Source organism: Syngnathus acus, chromosome 6 (assembly GCF_901709675.1).
Source record: "Syngnathus acus chromosome 6, fSynAcu1.2, whole genome shotgun sequence".
NCBI lineage: Eukaryota > Metazoa > Chordata > Actinopteri > Syngnathiformes > Syngnathidae > Syngnathus > Syngnathus acus.
Window position 1 is genome coordinate 8,304,425 of NC_051092.1, and position 9,828 is coordinate 8,314,252.

Below are 9,828 nucleotides of genomic sequence, written 5' to 3' on the forward strand. Positions count from 1 at the left end.
CTCAACCTGCTAACACCATTAAATTGGTGGAAACTGTAGCAGGCGACATGAAAGACGCAAGCCTGCTTTTACCCAAACCAGCAATATCGTTTTCCAATAGTAACCATGACTAAGAGCAAAAAATGTAGAATTAGATGCAGTATGTGCTGCAAAAACTAAGAGTAATTGTGTTTTCTTCTTCCTTTTTTTTTTTCTTTTTTAAAAACACTCAAGACTTCACAGGTTCTTTTCAAATACAAGTATGTGTTGAATAGTTGTCACTGTAAAGCACCTGATGCCATTTTGTTTTTCTCGCAGGCAACAGGAGAGTGAATATGAGAATAAAGCGATATTGGTTGAGTCGTTGCTCTTTTTAAATCTTATATAATTTATAACACAATGTATTAAAACATCAAGCAGACTCCACCGGAGGAAAGATAAGCATATTCTGCTTTAAAAAATTTTTATTACGATTAACATTTATGTTCAGTTTTCTTTCATAAGGTCATTCTATTTAAAAAAGAAAGGGTCTATTTTCATTTTGTACATTACTGTCCATTACAATCTTCAAATAATTTTCCTTTCTTAAAGAACACATTACATTAAGGTTAGTCACATTTAGACAGAAACATAATACTCATTATGGCTTATATGTAGTATTTAGGAAGGTAAAGTGACCGTGTCTGGCTTTGATTTGTTCCGACCTATGAATAAGGTCAAATATGTGTCCAACACATTAGCCTGTGTGACCACGCAGCGAAGCAAGCCTCGTGTGCCCTGACTATTTAGGAGAAAGGTATTGATTGCTCATCCCACAGCAAGAACCTCTATCTGGCTACCATGTTTAAAATAAAAACATCAAGGTAGCATCTCAAGCCTCTTTTTGGTCTTGCATGTATGACCTGATGCAATCCCCCTGTGGTCCCATACAGTGGCCAAAATGTTCCATATGTTATGGCAATAATGATTATGCTGCGCTTTGAATAAATGGTAAATCACTATCCAAATATATATGATGTGAAAAATTATCTCCAAGCTTAAATTTGTTACAGATCCAAATGCCAAGTTAACTTCAATGTTAACTGTTTCAATGCTGATGACTGAAACTGAAATGGAAACTTGAGAAAAGACAAGGATCGCTTGCCTTGAAAGCGCACGAAGATTCAGTAAATAACTCTACTTGGACACCACTGGCCTTCGTAGGAGGATCTCATCAATTTATTATTTAACTCAATCAAATGCAGGAATAGTACTGTATATAATATTGGTAAAGTAATTTCCCCTAGGAAACTTAAAAAAAATCCGCAAGGTTACATTCTCATCTCCTTTTACCAAATTAAAGATTGTAAATCTTGAAGACGCCATGTTTATGAGATGACTTTAGATTCTGCTGTGCTCTGTGCTTCTGTGTTTTATGAGTATAACTGCAAACCCTTAGATTGCTGACTAAGCTCCCTACATGAATGATGTCAACACACTGAGAGAATAAGAAAGATGTCATTCTTATAATGGCTGTTTCAGACTGAAGATGAAGAGATGGTCACCGAGGAGGAACATTTCCAACAGGTCCGCCCACAGTTTGCGACATAGTCACTGATATGAGACATATCCAGTCCTCGGCCTCTTGTTTATCACCCACTTCCTTCCCTTTATCCTTGTTTATCATAAAATGACTGTTGCTTGGTGATTGAGGCAAATAACAGCACATGGCCAAGGCACCAGACAGCTACTGTATCCTACAATAACAATGTGTTGTTTGTGAACCATGACAACTGGCGGTTTGAAGTGGGTGTCTATTTTTTATCCTCTTCCTGCCAATATCACCAGGTTGTCAATCCTTTATCATTATTTTGGAAAGTGTTACGTGTGGAGAAAGTCAAATGAGAGAGAATGAGGTACATATAGAAATGGGACAGTTGATATCAATTACCCATTAAGCAACCGTAATTGTTAATGGAGTATGCAGACAAGAGTCAATGATCTCTGTGACTTCTCTGTAATTTAGTAAGTGTTGTCTGAGCTATGCTGGATAGAAAATAAAAAGTAAGCTTTAATCGACAAGAAGCCACTCAATGAGACCTTGCATGGAAAACAAAACAGGAGTGGAATCACGCTCTGTCGTCATGTCATCCGACAGGGTGTGCCCCATAGCTTTTTATAGTGTTTCATGGGAGGGTTTTGCTGCTCCCTAGCCACATAACATCTTTCTCTGTGCCTCGATGAATAAACAAACAAACACAAAAAAACGATACAGTACACACAGGGAAAACATGAATCTAAAGAGACTATGTTGAAATAGTAAGCCAAATTTAGTCATGCTTAGAATATCTAACACTGACCTTGATTAAAAAAAAATATAATATATAATATATAATATATGTTTTTAGGATGAATACGATTGTTATTAAAAAGACATAATTCCTATAGTGGGTAACAATACTATCACAGCTACAATATCTGTGTGAGGAAGTAATCATGGATGAATCTAATGTTCAATTTCCTCCATCAGAAAGGTTTTCATCTCAGTGTTAGCTCATCAATAGAGGACGCGAGGTTGTATTCATTGATTAATATGTATTCATTGAGTAGTTTCTCTCGAAAATTACAGCAAGCCTACAGACCGGACTTCACTTGTCACTCGTTGGCTGCCTAAAGAAAGATATTGGCTGGTTATAGTGTACTGCGATTATGGTGCAGTGACTAGTTTCGATGGCGCTATTAGTGAAGATTAATGATTTTCTGGCATGAGTGCCAACAAATGCCTTTCTTGATTTGAATGGTATGTAATAGGTAACTAATAATACAATAATGAATGAACACATTTGTTTTTTAATTGAAATGTACATTATGAACAAATGAAGCTTCATGAAGTACTTGGGATATTTTGACGCTATTAGATGGCACTCTTGGTTTAAAGATGCAGTTGAAATGTAATACATTTTATTCTACTAGTCTTTATCAAAAAAAAACATGAGCACCATCTAGAGGATCACTGTAACCCTCTTGTTGAGCAATTTCTTCGCCATTGCAAATTATAATTATTTTGGTATGAATACTTCAAATCAATAGTGCACGCAATGTAAATGTTAACATAAATATACTGTAGATATAATACCTGTTTTTGGAGTTATGTGGGATTTTTAATACATAGTTTATGTATTATGTATTTTAAGTATCAAGGTCTCAAGATTCATGTAACTTTCTGAAGTAGATAAATGGCTTGCGGCAAAACATGGGAAAATGCATGTTTTGGAAAATAAGCTTAAGTCTGTATCATACAGAAAACAACAACACCACACGAACTAAAGCAGTGTTGTTCACGAGTGCTAAATATTTTAAAATGGGTTGGATTGGTACAAAAAAAATGATGTCCTACGATTGCATAATTCACTATCGGATCAAACTGAAATATTTGAAAGCACTGAAAATAGTTGCCAGAAATAGCTGCACTCCATGCTCTCGAAGAACAAAACTAAATCCCCCCTGATAACTGCTGGTGTATTTCTCTGTCTAATTTGCATAAACTATCAGCAGTGTACTGCACAGTAGTTATGGTTCCTACATGCACTTTTTCTTTTAAATGCATTTTACAGGACTATTGGTGCACACTATTGGTGCATTCATCACATAAGCTTTCCAAGTACAACTACAAAAGCAGTAGTTTGAATAAGTATTCCTGATCATTGAAAATTAGACAAATTTAACAATTGACCCTTGGAAATGTATTGATATTTTCAGTAAAGCAACCACAGAGACTATTTTCAAATAGCCGCGGGTGAAGACTGCGTTTTCAGCTAATGTTAATTAAAGGTCACTTTTAATCAGCAACATGCAGCGATGAAAACGTTCTCGTGAGCACCGTTTAAGATTTTGATGTTGTTTGACTCTCACTCTCTCCCTCTAGAGGGAGTCAGAGACTATAAATCTATACAATGGCCTTCATGGAAACATGAACAGAATCCTAAATAGGCTTGGATAGTAAAGAATGTAGAATCAATGCCTTCACTTTTATCAAACTATAAAATATTTACAAGAACAAATCCATGCAGATACTGTAAAATGTGTCCAATGGCATATTGTTGTTGGTATGTTTACTTTTTCCCCTCATCAACTTGCCAATAAGAGTAGGAAAGCGGAAACAAGGGATTAGAATCTCAGCTAGTAAGAAATATGTAAGGCATTTCTCACTGGACAACAAAATAGCATATCTAATAGCTTTGATTTCATTTGTTTTCTACTTATACATATTCCCTGATCTCTGTGAAGGCTGACTGTTTGATCAATTCTCTCCACCCTCCCTTTATCGGTAAAGAGCCATCTACTGCTTCTACCCACAACGTTCATTTATTAAATTGGACTTGCTTTGCTGTTAATAGGAGTGATCACTCTTCCTTAAACAGCGTAATCTATGTTCTGACAGCCAACAGTGACACAAGTCCCGAGGGGCACAAATCTATCAAAGTGATGTTCCATGCACGAGCAAAGCTTGCAAGTGGAATAACTACAACACCTACACGAACAGCTAAGGCTTGTTCCACAAGGCCAACACCATAAATGACATATAGCTACCACCCACAAGCCACCTTGAGGAAAATAAAGCGGATTCCAATTGTTCAGCAACCTCGTGTGACAATGTGAAAATACGTCTCGCATGGTGTTTTGAGAATTTGTCGGATTTACTGATATAGCAAGGGAAGTGGAATGTCGATTATGCAACATACTTCAGAGGGATAAATAGTAATCAAGAATGTGGATTCAATTGAGAGCCAGTATTTGTTTTACTAAAACAGCTTGTACAGGCTGTACTACATTTATATTTGTCGAGACTGAACAGATTCATTTGGTTACGCAAAAGACTTTTACATGAGGTGTGTTTGTTTGCATAGCTGTCATCCCAGCAGGGTGCTGTCAATACCGTCCACCTTTTTGGGTCACAACGGTCATGCTTGTTTTCCTTAAATATGGCCAATTACTTTCCTCCATCTGTCATCAGGACAGCCATGAAAAATAACAAAAACACACTTGTTTTGCATCTGTATTAGTTTTCATTACAATTTTGCATTTAATGTCTTTGATTTATCCATTGTAAATTCTATCCAAGGTGTTTTCTTCTGTCAATATCTTTTTACATGTTGTATGCAGTGGAATGTATTGCTCATTTGTTTGCACATTAAATGATTTTACTTCAATTTATACTTGCTGATTTGTTTGATTTGCTTTTTCAAAGCAGCTGTTTTGACATGGTAATGGCCAGGAGGGTCCAATAATTTCCAATTCCAGTGTCGAACTGAAGGTGATCATTTATTGAAGGGAGGCACTTGTTTTTATTTAAGGGTGGAAGAAAGGGTATGACTTTAGTGTCACGTGTCCTTTTTATGCTTTACTGTAAAGTTTCCTTATTGTAATAAATGTCTGATATGTTGATTGCCATTAGTTTGCATTGTTGCTGTCCAATAAAAGATATGTTCAGTAAAATGCAAGGAATAGCTTACGCTGGCAAAGTGCCAGTACTGGTGTCACAAGATATAGATATATTTCAAAACCAAACTAAAAATTCCAAAATTTCCTCTTCAATGTGGGCCAAACTATGAACCATCAACAACGATGTGCTGCATCATTTATTTCCTACTTTAGTGCGTGAGAACTGGCAAGAGTTGTGTCAAGAAGATGTGTGGCTCTTTCTCTCGAACACCCCAGACAGTTCCTTGCCGAACATGGCCATGCTGGTGCCACCTCCTTATTAACCTGATCTAGCTCCATGTACACATGTCAATGTTTCCTTTTTCCAGAGCTAAAGGATGACAACGACAACAAAGACGTAGAAAACATCAAGATGACCGTAATGACAGAGAAGGCTCCCCAGAAGACTTTTTCCAGTAGTGGCAGAGAAGACTGGGAAAGGGTCTGGAGATTACTTCAAAGGGGAATAGACAACCTGTAGTGTGATTTAAAATGTGTCTTTTGCGACATGAGTCCTGGTACTTTTATGACACACCCCACATAAGCATCACGTTTTATGTTGACCGCCTGCAATGAAAACATTCAATCATACTCCATCTGCAATACTTAATGGTTGCAATTTGGAGATACGGTTAAAAATAAGAGAAAACAGAAAATATACCATGTTCAAATACATACTTTTCATTTTACAGTGACAAATTGTGCATTCTTTACTATATTGTACGTATCCGACCCTCCATGAACCAGGTAGTCGAGTGATCTGCAAACAGACACATATTTTTGCCTCCTGTGTTATAGTTGGCAGATGCCCGTATTTTAATTTTCATTGTACTTATCGATGGCCCTCACTCAACAAATCTAAGATATCTGCATATACTACTGAATACAGGAAATCATACTGCCTGCCTCTCCTGAGCACTTTCTTCTCTCAGTGTAATCTATGGTTGTGGCGGATTGGTTTGAAAGCGACAGAAGACAACAGTAACAAAAGAATAGGCACATAGCACAGATTCATTCCGGTTTGATCTGATGAGAGCAAGCAGTTCACGCTGTTCACACAATAGGTTCCAACTGCGACATTATTGCCGAAATGTTAGAAGGAAGGCGGCCCAATGACTGCTGGGATAGGCTCCAGCGCACTCGCGACCCCCGTGGGGACAAGCGGTACAGAAAATGGATGGATGGATGGATGGATGGATGGATGGATGGATGGATGGATGGATGGATGGATGGATGGATGGATGGATGGATGGATGGATGTGAGAAGGACATCAAAGAACCATCTCAAATTCTTACTGACCACCTGGCCCTTGGAGAGCTAATACATACAGCAGTAGCCATAACTACGAAAAGATGCATTTGATCTGTAAAAATCATCAATGCCTTCATTCTTTAACATATCATAAAATGATGTGATAGGCCGTATCTGGCCCCCGGGCCTTGAGTCGTTTAAACGCGAGTGTTGGCACAACACACTGGAGTCTGGAGTCAATAAGTTATTTAACAGGAAGGTAAAGTAGAATAATTCACTGATTTATTTAATAGAGGTTCTGGCATGCAGGTCAGGGGGTGAAATCCAGGAGATTGGACACTGATTCTTTAATCAAGTGGATGGAAGCTACACGCTCTCCTGATTTCTCAAACATGATAGAACCCTCATGTGCATCAGAATGACAATCATCCTCTCTTCGGCAGGTTGTTAACATCACTCGTCAAGTGTTCTTCGTGCCAGATGAAAGCAACAATGAGCATCTTGGTTGGGGGAGTAATGCAGCATTCGGTGACACCTCTATTTTCATTAGCAATCATTGATTGATTGGTCATTAAGCTTGAGTTGGAGGAAATTGGCAAAGACGGGAACCAGAAATTGCACTGAATGGAGAAAAACTGTCCATCTTTTTGATGGCTGTATGCCAAGCGCAGGTCCCTGCAGAGCAAAATCGCTAGATTTTTCTCCGTATTGGGCTGCCTGCTTCATTCTCCTCAGTCGCTCAGAGTCTCCAACATCTATTGAGATAGCAGCAGACTGCAGGCTAGTTTTAAGATGACATCAAACACTGCACTGAGAAATAAACAAATACACAACTGACTACGTAAATTGTGAATTGTTTTTCTCAGTCAATTCAGAACAGTCCAGGCACTGTTCTGCAGTATTAGCTGACATAAAAAAGGGTTAAGCGATTCAAGGGTGCAGTGTCATGCAATCTGCAGCCATCTGACATTGACAAAGAGTCAAGGGGTGAGTCTTGACTTCTTAAACATTGGTGTTTATTGCACCCTAATTAACGACTTGTGGGGAGAGACACTCGATCCGCCTCCAAGGTTGTCCTTATCTGATATCAGTTGGACCTCATTGTCAAGGAATTCTGGACCTCCCTTGTTACGTACATGAAAATGGAACAAAAGCATACAGGCTGCAGACTTACAGGAAACCGCATTGCAAAGTAAAAAAAGGAAATGAATACAAAGGTTTAAAAACTACTATATCTCCACATCTAAAAACAAAATAATAATTTTGCAAACCGATATGATACATTTTCCATTGTAGGGTTGAGTTAGACCATACTATGTGTCAAATTCAATTGAACAGGGGGGGGGGGCAAAACATAAAGCACACTTAAAGTCACAGGCTGAACAGACTAATAAAACATTGATTAACATAAATGTGAAAAGAAACAGACAGGATTCCAAGATAAGTTCCCTTAAACTCAAAATACACTGGTGCCCCAAAACACATGTGATCCGACTTGTTTTTCCAGCTACAAGTCGTTGCCCAGCTGATTTATTTTGCTTTGACTTGTGAAAAATAATTGTGATGCAAGTGCTGTGTGGCGGCAGTGAACACACCTCAACTCCCTTCAAAACATGTTGCAATATGACAGATAGAGCACTTCTTCATGAGAGAGGCCTGAAGCTGTTTACTGCCACCTCCAGTCAAAGTTTATTTTCAAACTAAACATAAAACAGAAGAAATTACAACATTGTCCCACACAACTTTGGCTATGTTTGTGGTAAGCCTCTGTGTTGTTTACGGTAAAGTTCTGTGGTGCTCAAGCATACTTGAAAGTAGTGAACTACAACTACAACTACATTTTGTTAGCCATCCTGTCTTCATTTTAGAATCTGCATTTAAACCTGCAAACGAGATGTAAAACCAAAAAGAGAATTATTTTTTTCAAAAACCTTAAAAACTTCTTGACAAGGAATTCATCATATTATTCAAATTGATTCAGATTAAGGCCCCTCTCACACACGCACATACACACACGGACACATAGACAACCTGTCCTCAATCCCAGAATATAAGTAATTGCCGGCCGAGCCCTGTGAAATAATTGTACCTTTCAACACTAATGGAAAACGTGCACATTCATTATTCAGTCCAGAAGATAAAGCGCTGCAAAGTGTCAGGAGACGGATGACTTATTGCTATGTGTGAAGTAACCTTAGACTATAAAAGAAGCAACACAGTGCGCTCTCTCTTCCTCTGTCCTGATCCCCCAATATGTCTCATGTGCCCTCTTCTGACCATCTGCACAGAGCGGCACCACGCAGAGAACCCGAGCCCGCATCGCAGCTGTGGCGTGCTCAGACGGCCGCTGATGTGCTCATTGCGTCTTTGCAGACAGAATGACAGATGTCTTGGGTTCTCGTGTGTCGCCGTAACGCTTGACCATAGGCGAACACCACTATGGAGACAAGCTAGCCCAGCGCTACGGCTCTCTGGGGAGCTCTGTGTTTTTTTTTATGAGGATACATGGGGGAGGAATGTGGCAGGAGGGGCCGTTTGCTGACCTGCAAGATAACACCTGGCAAGAAAGAGATAGCTTTGATATGTGAACATGCCCACACTTGTGCTGAGGGAAAGAGACACCTGAACCTGAGCAGGCTGCAGCTGCACACTGATCCAGTGCATACATGTATACTACGAAAAGGCAACACACATTGGACGGAATTCCAGCAATGCACTTTGGTCTTATTCATGGTCTTATTCAGACCCCATGAGGCTTATGCTGATATTTAGCTACTTATTAGGTTCCAAAGTGAAAGCATAACAAATTGTGAAGCAGGATTTGGGAGGGCAGACAAAAAAATGCAATGTGCTTAGTTCCAATATGCATAGATTCAAATACTTTACTGACCTTGTCTGTACCACTTGTTAAGAATGTCTTTTAAAGGAGTCTTGCTATCTAGTTATCTGGGACGCAGGCACATTGAAGACTGATTTAGATGAAACAGCTTTCAACAATAGATTGAGCCGCGAGGGAGAATCTACTGAAGGACATTGTTTTTGGGAGCCGTGTTAAAAAAAGCACAATTAGCTGAATACTCGAGATTTCATCAATGAGATTTGAGGACTATTAATGCCACTGTTTTTGCATCTATCCA